We start from the raw sequence: 14,627 nt of genomic DNA, 5'->3' as shown, positions 1-14,627 counted from the left end.
TCTCCCTGCCTCCAGTCTACTTTCACTTCCATACCTTTACTCAGGAAGCTTCCCTTGGCTGGAATTATGTCCTTTCTAGTCACTCTCTCCAAAGCCCCACACCCCGGACCTCCAGTAAGCCCAAGGGTCAAGCAGAACTGACCGTCCAACATTCCCGATAAGACTTGATACTAGGTTTCCCTGACTCCACAGTCTATGCTCTTAACTGCTCTTGCTTGACTGCCTTCCTTATAATAAAGATACTTTAAAGTCTAGTGAGCTTTATACTTTAAAACGCACTTTTGCATGCATTATTTTGTTTTAGCCGCACAATTCTACAACGTAGGTAAGACAAGTATTGTTATCCTCACTTATAAAATGAAGAAACAAGAGTCGGAGGAATCCAAGGCCGGGTCCAGCGCACGTTGCTGCGGAGTTAACGAGTGTCACTAGGCATTCTTTCACATTAACCTGCACTCAGCCCCAAAGGTCCCGGTTCCTGGAAAAGCCTTGCCGTACTTCGCAAAAGTAGCCGATGGGATCCGCTCCAGACGTGACAGCAGTCTGCAGACCCTGCCGTCTACCCTACAGGTGCCCGGGCGATCACGACGGGGACCACCCTGTTTGTAGTGACGCGATCGGTGACGCCATACAGTGACGTAAAGTGACGTAACGCACCGGGAGCCAGGTGCCGGCAGGGCAGCCACACCCTGGAGCCCTTTGATCCGGAAGGCAGCGTGTCGGGCGGCTGCGGGAAAACCGCAAAAGCCGCGGGACGCGACCTCCCGGCCCTGAACCAGTGTAACCGGCCGGCCAGCCGCCGATCGGTTGCTACGTGACGCAAGCGCGCAGAGGCGCGTGCGCGGCCACGGCGGTGTGCGTGAGAGCGGACGCGCGCCGCGGCGGCGGCGGCGGCGGCGGCGGCGGCGGCGGCGAGGACGGAGGCGACGGCAGCGGCCGAGGGGGCGGCGGCTACGAGGAGGGCGCGGAGCGGGCGGAAGAGGTGTCCGTGCGGGCCGTGAGGTCGCAGAGGAACATCGTGGGGGTGAGTAGCCGCGGCCTCGCGGGGGAGGTGGGGCCCGGCCGCACCTGCTGCGCGGGCCCGGGGCGCGGGGACGCGCGCCCCTCCGAGCTCCTCAGCCGCCTACTCCGGGGCGCAGGGAAGGAGCGCCGACGGGGGCTGCCGAGGGTCAGTTCCTGGGCGCGGGCGCTCCGGAAACCGGCAGCCTGCGGCCGGCGGAGGCTTTAGTTCTGGGAGTCTGGGAGCGTCTGGGGGGCCTCAGGGCGGCACTGCCAGGCTCCCGGGCCGAGGAATCTGAAGCCCGAGAAGTCCGGCTCCCTGAGCAGCCTCGCATCCTGTCTGAGACGAGGCTGCGCGAACTGAAGGCGAGGAGGAACCGGGAACGCAGTGGTTGGTGTTCGGATAAGTTGGGCCCTGCTGGAGCCCCTCAACGCCCCTGCCCTGGCCGGGCTCCGAGGAGGAGCCGGTTGTTATGGAGAGAGTTGTGAATCAGTGCCCGCCCGCCGCGTCAGACACACCCACGACCGGGGGCAGGAGATCTGTCACTGTGGAGAGGGGGCGGGCAACTTGTTGCCTGGTGTTTCCAACTTCAGGAGTTGTGTGCACGTGTTTGATGCATGCTGAAAGCTTTGTCGGCGCTTAGCATTTTATCACGCTGTTGCTACAGATTTTGAGGCCAAGGGGTGGACAGACATCCTTAGTTCTTCCTCCAGATAAATCAGCTGTTTTATTTCCCTAAACCATGTTGTACTTCTGTCATTATTAGGGCCAAGTAACTGTGGAGGCGCTGCCTTTTATTTTCTTTAAAAGAAGTATAGGCTTGGTATTTACTAGGCAGAAAACACAGATTCTGTTCAGCGTGTGGCCTGGAAATGTTGATGGTCGGATAAGCCTGATTGGGTGCCGCTTATCGTCAGCCCAGTGCTTTCTTAGTGCCTTGGACTCCCTCGCCTAGTGACCATGCTCAGGAGAAAGTATTGGAGGTAGGGAGGAAGTCAGTCTTTTCTGATCGTTGATGAAGGCAGTGCCTAGAAACGGTGGAAAGATAGGCTGTACTGAAATTTAATCATGATTTGTGCAAGAAAATTGAAGACAATAACTTGTAACTTCTCATTCAGTTCAAAAAGTGTGTGATTCAGTTTCACAACTGAGGATCTGTAATGTTTGTCACTTGAAGTTCTTATATCTTGGAGCCAGTGATAACCTTGCTCTGTAGCTCTTCAAGTACTGAGACTTCAATATTTTTTGTGCTCTGGACAATAGTAGCTTTTAGGACAGGATCACATTTGTTTCCTTCAGGGCCATGTCTCCAGCACCTGCAAAAGTGCTTGCCACAGAGTAGACACAGTAGATATTTATTATATGTGACACTGTGGATAAGTTGTGTTTCAGTGCTTAGCAAGCGTTTATGTCAGTCCTTCAAGTGGTTAATACATATGCTGCCTGTGCCCAGTGTTATGCTATATGTGGGAGGAGGACTGTGGGATTACAAATGACATTGAAAGACCTGGCTTTTTCCCCTTAAGAGTGAAAACAGTATAGCTGGGAAAATAAAGCATATTATATAAAATAATTATGAAACTAGATGAGGCAGTCTGTAAACAGGTGCTCTGTGAGGTGCTATACTTTAAGTACAGTACAAACTTAGAAAAGATTGATCTCATCTTTGGAAAAAGTGGAAACTTTCTTTTAGAGATAAGTCATATGTTTGAGAAAATAGTGTAAATTTGGTCACCGGCGGAATATATTGCAGCTACTTATATGTCCCATGATAGGGGATAATTGGAGAGAGAAGGTTTAGCAGGTTCGGGAGGGAAAGTGTTAAGACTCAGGCAGGCTTATCAGCATCCCACTGATAAACAGAGCCTGCTTCCTGGGAGGGATGGGAGTTGTGTTACTCAGAGTAGAGACTTAGACAAGAATAAGTGTTATCCTTACTTAAAATGAAAGGATATTATAGTTGAACCAAAAGCAGGTATACCTCTGGTTTCAGTACTAATTTGAATAAATGCCTCACTACTGTGTGCTTATCTTATGTATTTAGTCAGCAGTGCATGCCCTCATTTCTAAAATCTGCCTGATGTTGCTGGGGCCGTTCTATTGGAAATGTACTGAAATGATGTACCCAAAGCAATTATCCAGCTACTCTCAGTGACACAGTTTTCCTTGGGATTATCTCTTATAGCGGTCTGTGATGTTTGTAGTTCCTGCTGATCCTGTAAAATATACAAATCATGTTAGCTGGGAAAGGAGTCTATTTGAAGGATACTCAAAAATATTGACAAAAAGATTTTGAGAAAATTGCAGATGCTGCTGCTAAATATTGAACCTTCACTCTTTATCTTTTGTTGTAATGTGAGCTTTCTTTTGAGTGTTGCATAAACCTGAACTTGAATTGCTAACCTGTGTAATGTTGCAACACCAAATGTTGCATTATTTAACAACTCAGCAAATATTTATCGGGTAATGGCTATGGCTGGGCACTGTGTTGGGTGCAGGGACAGTGAAGGAAACACAGTATACCTGAAATATCAAGTGTTCATCAGAGGAGACTGACACTAGCCATGACATGTCACAATAAGAGCTCACTGTTTTTGGAATAAATAAAATGCTGAAGGAATAGATTACTTTGGCTGGGGAAATAAATTGATAGGGTCAGGGAAAACTTTAAAAATGATGGAACTTAGCCCTGAAGGTTAATTAGTATTTTGCCACATGGAAAAGGAAAAACAATCATTCCGGGCAGAGGGGAGAGTATAAGCAGAATTGCCAAAGATTAAAATTAAGTGGTAAAACTTTGAGTTCTTTTTTGTAGGCTTCTTGTATGACAGAAGTGATGAGACAGGAAAGGTATGGTTGGAGCCAAATCATGAGGAAGTCTTTTATTCTAAAAAGCCTAGGCCTGCCAGCACTAATCCTGTGTTGGTGATAAGAGAATGGTGGAAGGTAGAATAATCAGATCAGAAAGTGAAGTGGCAGTTCATGTGCAGAGTTGCTTTAGAGTGGAGAGGCAGGGAAACCAATTAGGATGTAGGTCAGAGGTGCCCATATCTTGAAGAGGGACAGTGGGAATGGACAGCTTGTAAAGATATTTTAGATGTTAAAATCTGTGAATGTTATGGACAGCTAGAGGTGAGAGAGACTGAGAGGTCAAAAGTGGCACTGATGATTATGAGGACATTAGATTAGAAAACACAGGAGGAGGAACAGATTTACAATGGAGGGAAGAAGTGATGGCATGTTAATTTTAAGGCCTCTGTGTGGAGTTTAGAGAGGTCCATTAGCTAACTGGAAGTTCTACTCCAGAGTTTATCAGACTTTGGAAGTAGTTGTCATATAACTGACAGCCTCCAAGGCTAACGTGTAGTAGCATTCTAGGACTTAATATAGTCTTTGGAGTTAGGAAAACCCAAAGTCAAATTTCTTATGCCTCTGTTGATTAGATTGAGTAACCTTAGACAACTTACTTAGCATCTCTAAACCTATGTTTTTTTTTTTCCCCCTGAAAAGTGGGGTTAATAATACTTGAATTGTTTTGGCAATTAAGATAGTATGTACACAACAGGACAGTGCTTGGACGATAAATGCTTAATAAATGACAGCTGTTGCTGTTAGTTGTTGTAATAGTTACAGCTGCAGAGATAGTGGAAGAAGATAATCCTACCCAGAAAAGTTGAGAATGAGAACTGGAAAGAACATGGAGTGGAACTTTTGGATGGTTTCTCAAACTTGAGCATTCATCAGAAATACCTGGAGGCTTTGGTAAGACACAGATTTCTTGGTGTCCCACCTCCACAGTTTCTGATTCAGTAAGTCTGGCAGGGGCTCTTGAATTTGCGTTTTGAATAAGTTCCCATGTGATGCTAATGTTGTTATTCCCGAGAACCACTGATTTAGAGGATTGGTGAAGAAGAGGGGCCAGCATAGAGGCTAACGAATAGATTGAGGTTGATGGAGGATTCAGAGAAAGTTTAGAGCAAAATAAGGAAGTAAGAGCCTGGAGAACCACCATTCTGCTTTCCAGTTCCATGAACTTCAACTCATTCTTATTTCTGTTTCATCCAGAGTTTGGTATAATGCTTGGCACATAACATTGTTTGAACGAACCTTTGAAGCGTCTTAACAATGTCCTTGTGGGTGATTGCAAGTATTAACATTCCTTCATCCTCTTATATCTCTGCAGTTTCACTGAGAAGATACTGTTTCTAATTTTATAGAGACACATAAACACAATAACTGCAGAAAATTTCTTTCAGATAGATGAGGCATAACTAGGTGCTTTTGACTCTGAATTAGATGCCCCTGCCCTCTTCTAAATGTCAGAGAGCCCAGTTAGAAAATGATTGTCAGTAACAAGTGCCAAGACTCTGCTCAATGTTATGGGGCATCCTGGGGCGGGGGGAGGGAAGTTTGGGGGAGAATGGATACAAGATATGTACGGCTGAGCTCCCATCACTGTTCACCTGAAACTGTGACAACATTGTTAATCAGCTATACCCCAATATAAAATAAAAATTTTATTTTAAAAAGTCTGAACATTCTGTCTTAAAAATATGCCAAGATTACAATCTGTATCTTTTATTAGGTACTTTGAAGGTTTATAGAATAAGAAAATAATATACTTTGTGTACCTGGGATGTTTACAAGAGGAGGGACAAAACTCAAAGAAACAGAATGAGATAAAATCACAGAAATGTGGATGGAGGGGTACAGGAACGTAAGGACTTCTTTCTTTGCTGATGTACTTTGGGTCTTACATGTCTTGTGTACTCATATAGCACAAATGTTAGTGCTAATATCATAGATGTTAGTCCTACATCTATGATAGGAAGTTATGAGGGAGTTCTTCTGTTTTGCTATTGCCGTTCAGTTGCTCACTTGTGTCCAACTCTTTGCAACCCCATGAGCTATACTATGCCAGCCCTTCCTGTCCTTCTCCATCTCCCGGAGTTTGCTCAAACTCATGTCCATTGAGTTGGTGATGGCATCTAGCCATCTCATCCTCTGTTGTCCCCTTCTCCTTCTGCCTGCAATCTTTTCCAGCATCGTGGTCTTCTCTAGTGACTCGGTTCTTCGCATGAGGTGGCCAAAGTATTGGAGCTTTAGCAGCAGTACTTCCAATATTCAGGGTAGATTTCCATTGATTGACTGGTTTGATCTCCTTGCTGTCCAAGGGACTCTCAAGAGTCTCTTCCAACACCACAGTTCAAAAGCACCAATTCTTCAGTGCTCAGCCTTCTTTATGGTCCAACTCTCACATCCATACATGACTACTGGAAAAAATATAGCTTTGGCTATATGGAACTTTGTTGGCAAAATGATGTCTCTGCTTTTGACTATGTTGTCTAGGTTTGTTATTGCTTTTCTTCCAAGGCGCAAGTGTCTTGTAATTTCATTGCTGCAGTCACCATTCATAGTGATTTTTAGCCCAAGAAAATAAAGTCTGTCACTGTTTCCACTGTTTCCCCATCTATTTGCCATGAAGTGATGGGACCGGATGCCATGATCTTCATTTTTTTAATATTGAGTTTTAAGCCAGCTTTTTCATTCTTCTCTTTCGCTTTCATCAAGAGGCTCTTTAGTTCCTCTTCACTTTCTGCCATTAGCATGGTGTCATCTGCATATCTGAGGTTATTGATATTTCTCCCAGCAATCTTGATTCCAGCTTGTGCTTCATCCAGCCTGATGTTTCTCATGATGTATTCTGCATATAAGTTAAATAAGCAGGGTGACAATATACAGCCTTGATGTACTCCTTCCCCAATTTTGAACCAGTTCATTGTCCCATGTCTGGTTCTAACTGTTGCTTGACCTGCATACAGGTTTCTCAGGAGGCAGGTAAGGTGGTCTGGTATTCTCATCTGCATTCCAAGATATGCAGATGATACCACCCTAATGGCAGAAAGTGAAGAAGAACTAAAGAGCCTCTTGATGAGATGGCTGGATGGCATCACTGACTCAATGGACATGAATTTGGGCAAACTCTGGGAGGTAGTGAAGGACAGGGAAGCCTGGCGTGCTGCAGTCCATGGGGTCACAAAGAGTCAGACATGACTGAGTGACTGAACAACAACAAATCTGCATGTCTGAAGTTGTTGATATTTCTCCTGACAATCTTGATTCCAACTTGTGATTCATCCAGCCCAGCATTTTGCCTGGTGTACTCTGCACAGAAGTTAAGTACGCAGGGTGACAATATACAGCCTTGCTATACTACTTTCCTAATTTTGAACCAGTCCGTTGTTCCATGCGTGGTTCTAACTGTTGGTTCTTGATCTGCATACAGGTTTCTCAGGAAGCAGGTAAGATGGTCTGGTATTTCCATCTCTTTAATAATTTTCTAGAGTTTATTGTGATCCACACAGTCAAAGGCTTTAACATAGTCAATGAGGCAGAAGTAGATGTTTTTCTGGAGTGTGCTTGCTTTTTCTATGATCCAACAGATGTTGGCAGTTTGATCTCTGGTTCCTCTATGTTTTCTAAATCTAGCTTCTATGTCTGGAAGTTCTCAGTTCACATACTGTTGAATCCTAGCTCGAAGGATTTTGAGCATTACCTTGCTAGCATGTGAAATGAGTACAGTTGTATGGTAGTTTGAACATTCTTTGACATTGCCCTTCTTTGGGATTGGAATGAAAACTGCTATATAAGAAAATCAGACAATAGTTGTGCAAAGATATAAACACATTAAAAAGAGATTTCAGGAGTTAAATTGTAGCTACACCTGTTAGCTACTCAGCATGCTTCATTTGGCTCTTGTTCACTGAATTTATTCTTTCTACTAACATTCGTTCATTAAGTATATACTATGTGCCAGAGACTGTGCAGAGTGCTACACATAGGGTAATGCTATTGCTCTGGTTATCCAACACTGGCTTCTGTTAGGGATCTGGTGGCTCAACGGTAAAGAATCTGCCTGCAATGTGGGAGACTTGCATTTGATCCCTTAGTTGGGAAGAACCCCTGGAGGAGGAAATGGCAACCCACTCCAGTATTCTTGCCTGGAGAATCCCATGGACAGAGGAACCTGGCAGGCTACAGTCCACAGGGTCACAAAGAGTCCAACGTGACTGAAGCGACTTGTCAGGGCATGATATACACCTTTGTGAAAGGAAGATCTGATGCCTGAATTTTACAATCTTAAGACTATATTGTTATGAGTAGACATTAAGAATATTCGTTGGAAGGACTGATGCTGAAGCAGAAACTCCAATACTTTTGCTACCTGATGCAAAGAGCTGACTCATTGGAAAAGACCCCAATGCTGGGAAAGATTGAGGGTAAGAGTAGAAGGGGCTGACAGAGGATGAGATGGTTGGATGGCATCACCAGCTCAATGGACATGAGTTTGAGCAAACTCAAGGAGATAGTGAAGGACAGGGAAGCCTGGCATGCTGCAGTCCATGGGATTGCAAAGAGCTGGACATGACTGAGTGACTGAACAACAGCAAATATTAATATGAGTAGACACTGAGGACTTGAAGATAAATTTTTTCAGCCCTATGTATGTATGCTAGAGCCATGAGAGAATATACAGATATACAGAAATTTTTTAAAATTTTATTTATTTTTATTTTTGGCTGCGCTGGGTTTCATTGCTTTGTGCGGGCTTTCTCTACTACTGTGTTGTAGTATGCTGGCTTCTCATTGCGGTGGCCTCACTTGTTGTGGAGCATGGGCTTTGGTCGTTACAGCACACAGGCTTAGTAGTTGCAGCGTGCAGGCTCTAGGGCATGCAGACTTAAGTGGTTTTGGCACAGGGTCTCATTAGTTGGGGCTCTCGGGCTCTTGAGTGCTGGCTCAGTACTGTGGTGCTCGGGCTTGGTTGCTCTGTGGCATGTGGAATTTTCCCAGAGCAGGGATTGAACCTGTGTCCCCTGCATTGTCAGGCAGATTCTTATCCACGGTGCCACCTGGGAAGTCCAGAAAAATTTTTTAAAGCAGTCAAATAATATATAATTTGGTAGAGAAGAAAAACATATTTCTCTCGGTTCATGAACTGAGAATTCCAGATGTTCAAGCTAAATTTAGAAAAGGCAGAAGAACCAGAGATCAAATTGCCAGTGTCCGATGGATCATTGAAAAAGCAAGAGAATACCAGAAAAACATTTGCTTCATTGACTATGCTAAAGCCTTTGACTGTGTGGATTACAACAAACTGTGAAAAATTTTTAGAGATGGGACTACCAGACCACCTTACCTGTCTCCTGAGAGACCTGTATGCAAGTCAAGAAGGAACAGTTAGAACCAGACATGGAACAACAGACTGGTTCAAAATTGGGTAAGGAGTATGTCAAGGCTGTATGTTGTCACCCTGCTTATTTAACTTATATGCAGAGTACATCATGCGAAATGCCAGGCTGGATGAAGCACAAGCTGGAATCAAGATTGCTGGGAGAAATATCAATAACCTCAGATATGCAGATGACACCATGCTAATGGCAGAAAGCGAAGAGGAACTAAAGAGATTCTTAATGAAAGTGAAAGAGGAAAGTGAAAAAGCTGGCTTGAAACTCAGCATTCAAAAAATGACTAGCGGCATTCGGTCCCATCAAGTGAGTGAAAGTTGCTCAATTGTGTCCAACTCTTTGAGACCCCATGAACTGTACAATCCATACAGTTCTCTAGGCCAGAAAACTGGAGTGGGTAGCCTTTCTTTTCTACAGGGGATCTTCCCAACCCAGGGATTGAACTCAGGTCTCCCGGATTGCAAGCAGATTCTTTACCAGTTGAGCCACAGGGGGAGCCTTGTTGGTCCCATCACTTCATGGCAAATAGGTGGGGAAACAGTGTAAACGCTGACAGACTTTATTTGTCCGCAGCCATGAAATTTAAAAGGCATTCATTGGAAGAAAAACAATGACAAACCTAGACAGTATATTAAAAAGCAGAGACATTACTTCTCCAGCAAAGGTCTGTCTAGTTTTTTCAGTTTTTCCAGTAGTCATGTATGGATGTGAGAGTTGGACCATAAAGAAGGTTGAGTGCTGAAGAATTGATGCTTTTGAACCGTGGTGCTGGAGAAGACTCTTGAGAGTCCCTTGGACAGCAAGGAGATCCAACCAGTCCATCCTAAAGGAGATCAGTCCTAGCTGTTCATTGGAAGGACTGATGTTGAAGCTGAAATTCCAATACTTTGGCCACCTGATGGAAGAATTGACTCATTGGAAAAGACTCTGATGCTGGGAAAGACTGAAGGCAGGAGGAGAAGGGGACAACAGAGGATGAGGGCTGGATGGTATCATCGACTCGATGGACGTGGATTTAAGCAAGCTCCCTGTACCTCCCTGGTGGCTCAGATGGTAAAGTGTCTGCCTACAATGTGGGAGACCTGGGTTCAATCCCTGGGTCGGGACGATCTCCTGGAGGAGGAAATGGTAATCCACTCCAGTATTCTTGCCTGGAAAATCCCATGGATGGAGGAGCCTGATAGGCTACAGTCCATGGGGTTGGGAAGAGTCAAACATGACTAAGCTACTGAACAACAAAATAGAATATGATATGTTATATAAATATTGATCACAGTCTAGGTTCTCTAATATTTGAACACCCGAGTGTTCAGTTTCGATTTCAGCTTGTAAGCTTTTATAATATTCCGGAAATTATAGTGTATCATAAATCCTTATTAATCTCCTGGGCTACCTTTTGGGTCTTTATGTGACACAGAAAATGTTCTGGCAGTCTGTGTCCTTGTTTTCTTGGTTTGGAAATATAGTTGCTTCTGCTGCTGCTGCTAAGTCACTTCAGTCGCATCTGACTCTGTGTGACCCCATAGACGCAGCCCACCAGGCTCCCCCGTCCCTGGGATTCTCCAGGCATGAACACTGGAGTGGGTTGCCATTTCCTTCTCCAGTGCATGAAAGAGAAAAGTGAAAGTGAAGTCGCTCAGTCATGTCCAACTCTTTACGACCCCAGGGTAGCCACCAGGCTCCTGCATCCATGGGATTTTCCAGGCAAGAGTACTGGAGTGGGGTGCCATTGCCTTCTCCGTTGGAAATATAGTGCATAGAAGCAAAAACGGTCAGCCACTGTTTATCAAGTGGTTGCATTATGCTAGGCCTTTTCTACTCATAATTGGATATTATCCTCTTTTATTAATTAGGCAGCTGGGTTTCAGAGTGGGGAGAACAGTTTGCCTGTGTTTGTTACCAGTGAGGTGGGACAAGTGTGCAGCCCCATGCTTGGTCTCCACAGCCGCACTCTTCAGTGCCCTCAGCGTGGGACCCTAGCAGGGAAATATCTAGATGAAGAAATCCAATCTTGTGTCTGCTGATTTGGGGGAAGTTGTTTGAGAAGTAAGACTTTTAATAACTGCCTGAATGATTGAAACAATTTGATAATATTGTTAGAAATGGAGAAGAAAATGAGGTAGACAATTAAAGGCCCCCATGCGGATTTTTCTGTGAAGACCTGCTATATTTGACCCAAAAGTTTTTGGTTGACTGACAGGTTATTTTACATAAACATTCAGATTTCCCATTCTCTATGCATAGGTGCAGTCTTCTGGAGGAAGAGTTGTACTTTTCCAAGCTAATGACATTTAAAGTAAATTCAGAACTCCTTTTTTATCACTTAGTGAAAAATGACTTGGTGCTTCACCCCAAATTGAAATTTCTCAGCTAATCGTCTTTCTTTCCACACCACTTATTCCTTTCACTCACGCAAGTGTTTATTTTTTAAATCTATTTACAAGCTAGATACTTGTGTATATATTCTACTTCTGGTTTGATGTTCTTATTCTGATACCTTTTGAGTCCAATTTTATTCATTCCTGGGAATAGTGACTATAATTATCTTTGTAAAGCATAGTTGATTTCCACTAATTTCATAATAAAGTTTTAAGTAAAGTTAAAATTATAAAATGGATAAATATTAAACCCTGTATTTGTTATCTATTGCTATGTGACAAATTGGGGCTTTTCTGGTGGCTCAGCTGTAAAGAATCTGCCTGCAGTACAGGAGATGCAGGTTTGATCCCTGGGTCTGGAAGGCCCCGAGGAGGAGGAAATGGCAATACATGCCAGTATTTGTGCCTGAGAAATCCCAAGTATTCGTGCCTGAAAAATTCCATGGAGAGAGGAGCCTGGGATTGCACAGTTGGACAGGACTGAAGTGACTGAACATGACATGTAACAAATTACCTCTAAATTTAGCAGCTTAAAATGACAAATATTTCTCATCTAACAGTACCTATGGGTGAGAAATTTAGCTGGGTGGATTCTGACTCAATTGTAGACATTCTGTGACAGGTCATCTAAAGACTTGAAAGGGGCTGGAGGATCTGCCTCCGTGATGGCTGCAGCCTCAGGTCTTTGTAGGGCTGCTTGATTATCCTCGCAGCATGTCAGCTGGCTTTACCCAGAGTAAGTGATACAAGAGGAAACCACATGCCTTATATACCCTATCTTGACGACACAGTGCCACAACATTCTCTTTGTTGTAAGTGGGTCACTGAGTCCAACCCACATTCAAGGAAAGCCTTTTAGGCTCCACCGTTTTGGGGAGGATGTAAAAAGTTTGTAGACATGTTTTGAAACAACCATGGATCTGTCATATGAAGTCGTTTTCTCAGCTGAAATCGATTACCTTTGTTGTAGCACGTGCTGTAGTGTTTCTGACTTGTGTATTCACCATATTTTCTGGAAGGATGCTTTGGAGAAAAGGTAGTATTTTTTGAAATGTGAAGCAAGGTTTTATAAATTAAGTTTCGTTGATCTTTCTTTCTTTTTCCCCTGAATTTCTTTTTTTTTAAGCTAATTTATCTATTTGCCTGTGCTGCATCTTAGTTGTGGCATGTGGAATCTAATTCCCTGAGCAGGGGTTGAGCCCAGGCCCCCTGCATTGGGAGTGTGGAGCCTTAGCCACTGGACCGCCAAGGAAGTCCCTCCAGTAGCCATTTGACTTTCAGAAGCCCTTCCTGGCCTTTCAGCTTGTGAATTGCCCTACGTGAAGCATGGGGGCTGCTGCTTGGGGAGGCCCAGGCCCCATGGGCATAAGTTGTAGGTAGCAAGGTGACCCATCTGTATCATCCAGAACTGAGCTGGCACCATTGTGCCCCAGGCCAGGACAGTGTCCCCTGCCCACTGTTGGATATTTTTAAAATTTTTGCATCTTATTAGCTTTATTTCTAACATAGCTGGAATCTATTCCAATTAAGAGGTTATTAATGGCTTTGATAAGAACGGTTTCAGTGGAGCAATGGGCTGACAATGAGACTTTAGTGGATTCAGGAGTGAATTGCAAGTTAGGAAGAGGTGACCGTGGGTAAAGATAAGCTTATGAAAAGTTGAGTAAATACTGGAAAAGGAATTAGAAACTTTGTGTAAAGTACAGTATTGAAAAACTGACATAAGATTTCCCTGGTGGTGCCGTAGATGGGAATCCACCTGCCAGTGCAGTAGGCATGGGTTTGACCCCTGGTCTGGGGAGATTCTAGATGCTGCGGGCAGCTAAAACCTGTGCACCACCACTACTGAAGCCCAAGTGCCCAGAGCCTGTGCTCCGCCCTGGGAGAAGCCACCACAGTGTGCAGCCCATGCACCACGACCAGAGAGGAGCCCCTGCTCACCGCAGCTAGAGAAAGCCCGTGTGCAGCAATGAAGACCCAGCACAACCAAAAAATTAAATAATTTCAAAAAGCTGGCCTATATGCTGTCCACCTTTGCTAAGCTGATATGGGCTCAGTCCAGCAAGCTGAAAGTATTTTAAACCGTTGAGGGGTATAGGCTTAACTCCTGAAGCTTGGAGTCAGCTGCTTCCTCTGCAGCCTCCTAGTGAGTCCTTCTGTTCATGAATGAAATATACAGTTTGCTCTAATTTGTATATCAATGCAGTATACCTTGGAGAAGGCAGTGGCACCCCACTCCAGTATTCTTGCCTGGAAAATCCCATGGACGGAGGAGCCTGGTGGGCTACAGTCCATGGGGTCACTAAGAGTCAGACACGGCTGAGCGACTCCACTTTCACTTTTCACTTTCATGCATTGGAGAAGGCAATGGCAACCCACTCCAGTGTTCTTGCCTGGAGAATCCCAGAGACGGGGGAGCCTGGTGGGCTGCCGTCTATGGGGTCGCACAGAGTTGGACGCAACTGAAGCGACTTAGCAGCAGCAGCAGTATACCTGTCAGAAGATCATCGCCAAATGTACATCATCCTAAATGATGTTTGGTTAAAACAAATAAAAAATGTGATAGGGCAAATTAGTGGAGGAAGCCCAGGGCAAGAAAAGGATAGTTCTGCGGTATTATGTGTCAAGCATATACTGTATCCTTCATGTGTTTTATATTATTTCACTGCATCTTCGTAACCACCCTACCAGGGTTGTGGTTATCCCCATTTTCTGGTTGAGGAGATTTAGAACCCATAGCCTTATCTCCCCTTACCTTATCCTAGTTTCTGCCACTGATGGCTGTAAGCTTGGACAGTTTTCTCAGTTTCCTCATTTGTAAAAAACCATGGTTATGATCCTTAAGTCCTTTCTAGCTCTAGGCTCCTGGGAATCTGTAAATAGTTACTAAATAGTGTTGCTATTGGGTATGAAAAAAGGCTATTCAGGGTATTTCCCCCTCTCAGTGAATTAATAACTTAGTGGTAACACTGTCCGGTTGCCCAGACTAAATAATTTATT

At 44.3% G+C, this 14,627-nt stretch overlaps 1 protein-coding gene across 3 annotated transcripts in view; it reads left to right on the top strand.

The window, feature by feature from the left end:
• Nucleotides 1-841: 841 nt before the first annotated feature.
• Nucleotides 842-14,627, top strand: part of BTBD9 (BTB domain containing 9) — a 414,784-nt gene continuing 400,998 nt past the window's right edge. For 2 of the 3 annotated variants that reach the window (XM_027958482.3, XM_042237502.2), the window contains exon 1: nt 842-1,024. The gene's annotated coding sequence lies outside the window, so the exon portion shown is untranslated. Of the gene's footprint in view, nt 1,025-1,193; nt 1,391-14,627 lie in introns of those variants that run through there. The other variant, XM_042237504.2, reaches the window with a different exon arrangement.

Source organism: Ovis aries, chromosome 20 (genome assembly GCF_016772045.2).
Source record: "Ovis aries strain OAR_USU_Benz2616 breed Rambouillet chromosome 20, ARS-UI_Ramb_v3.0, whole genome shotgun sequence".
NCBI lineage: Eukaryota > Metazoa > Chordata > Mammalia > Artiodactyla > Bovidae > Ovis > Ovis aries.
The sequence above is the reverse complement of the archived record's forward strand: the minus strand, read 5'-3'. Positions and strand labels throughout refer to the sequence as shown.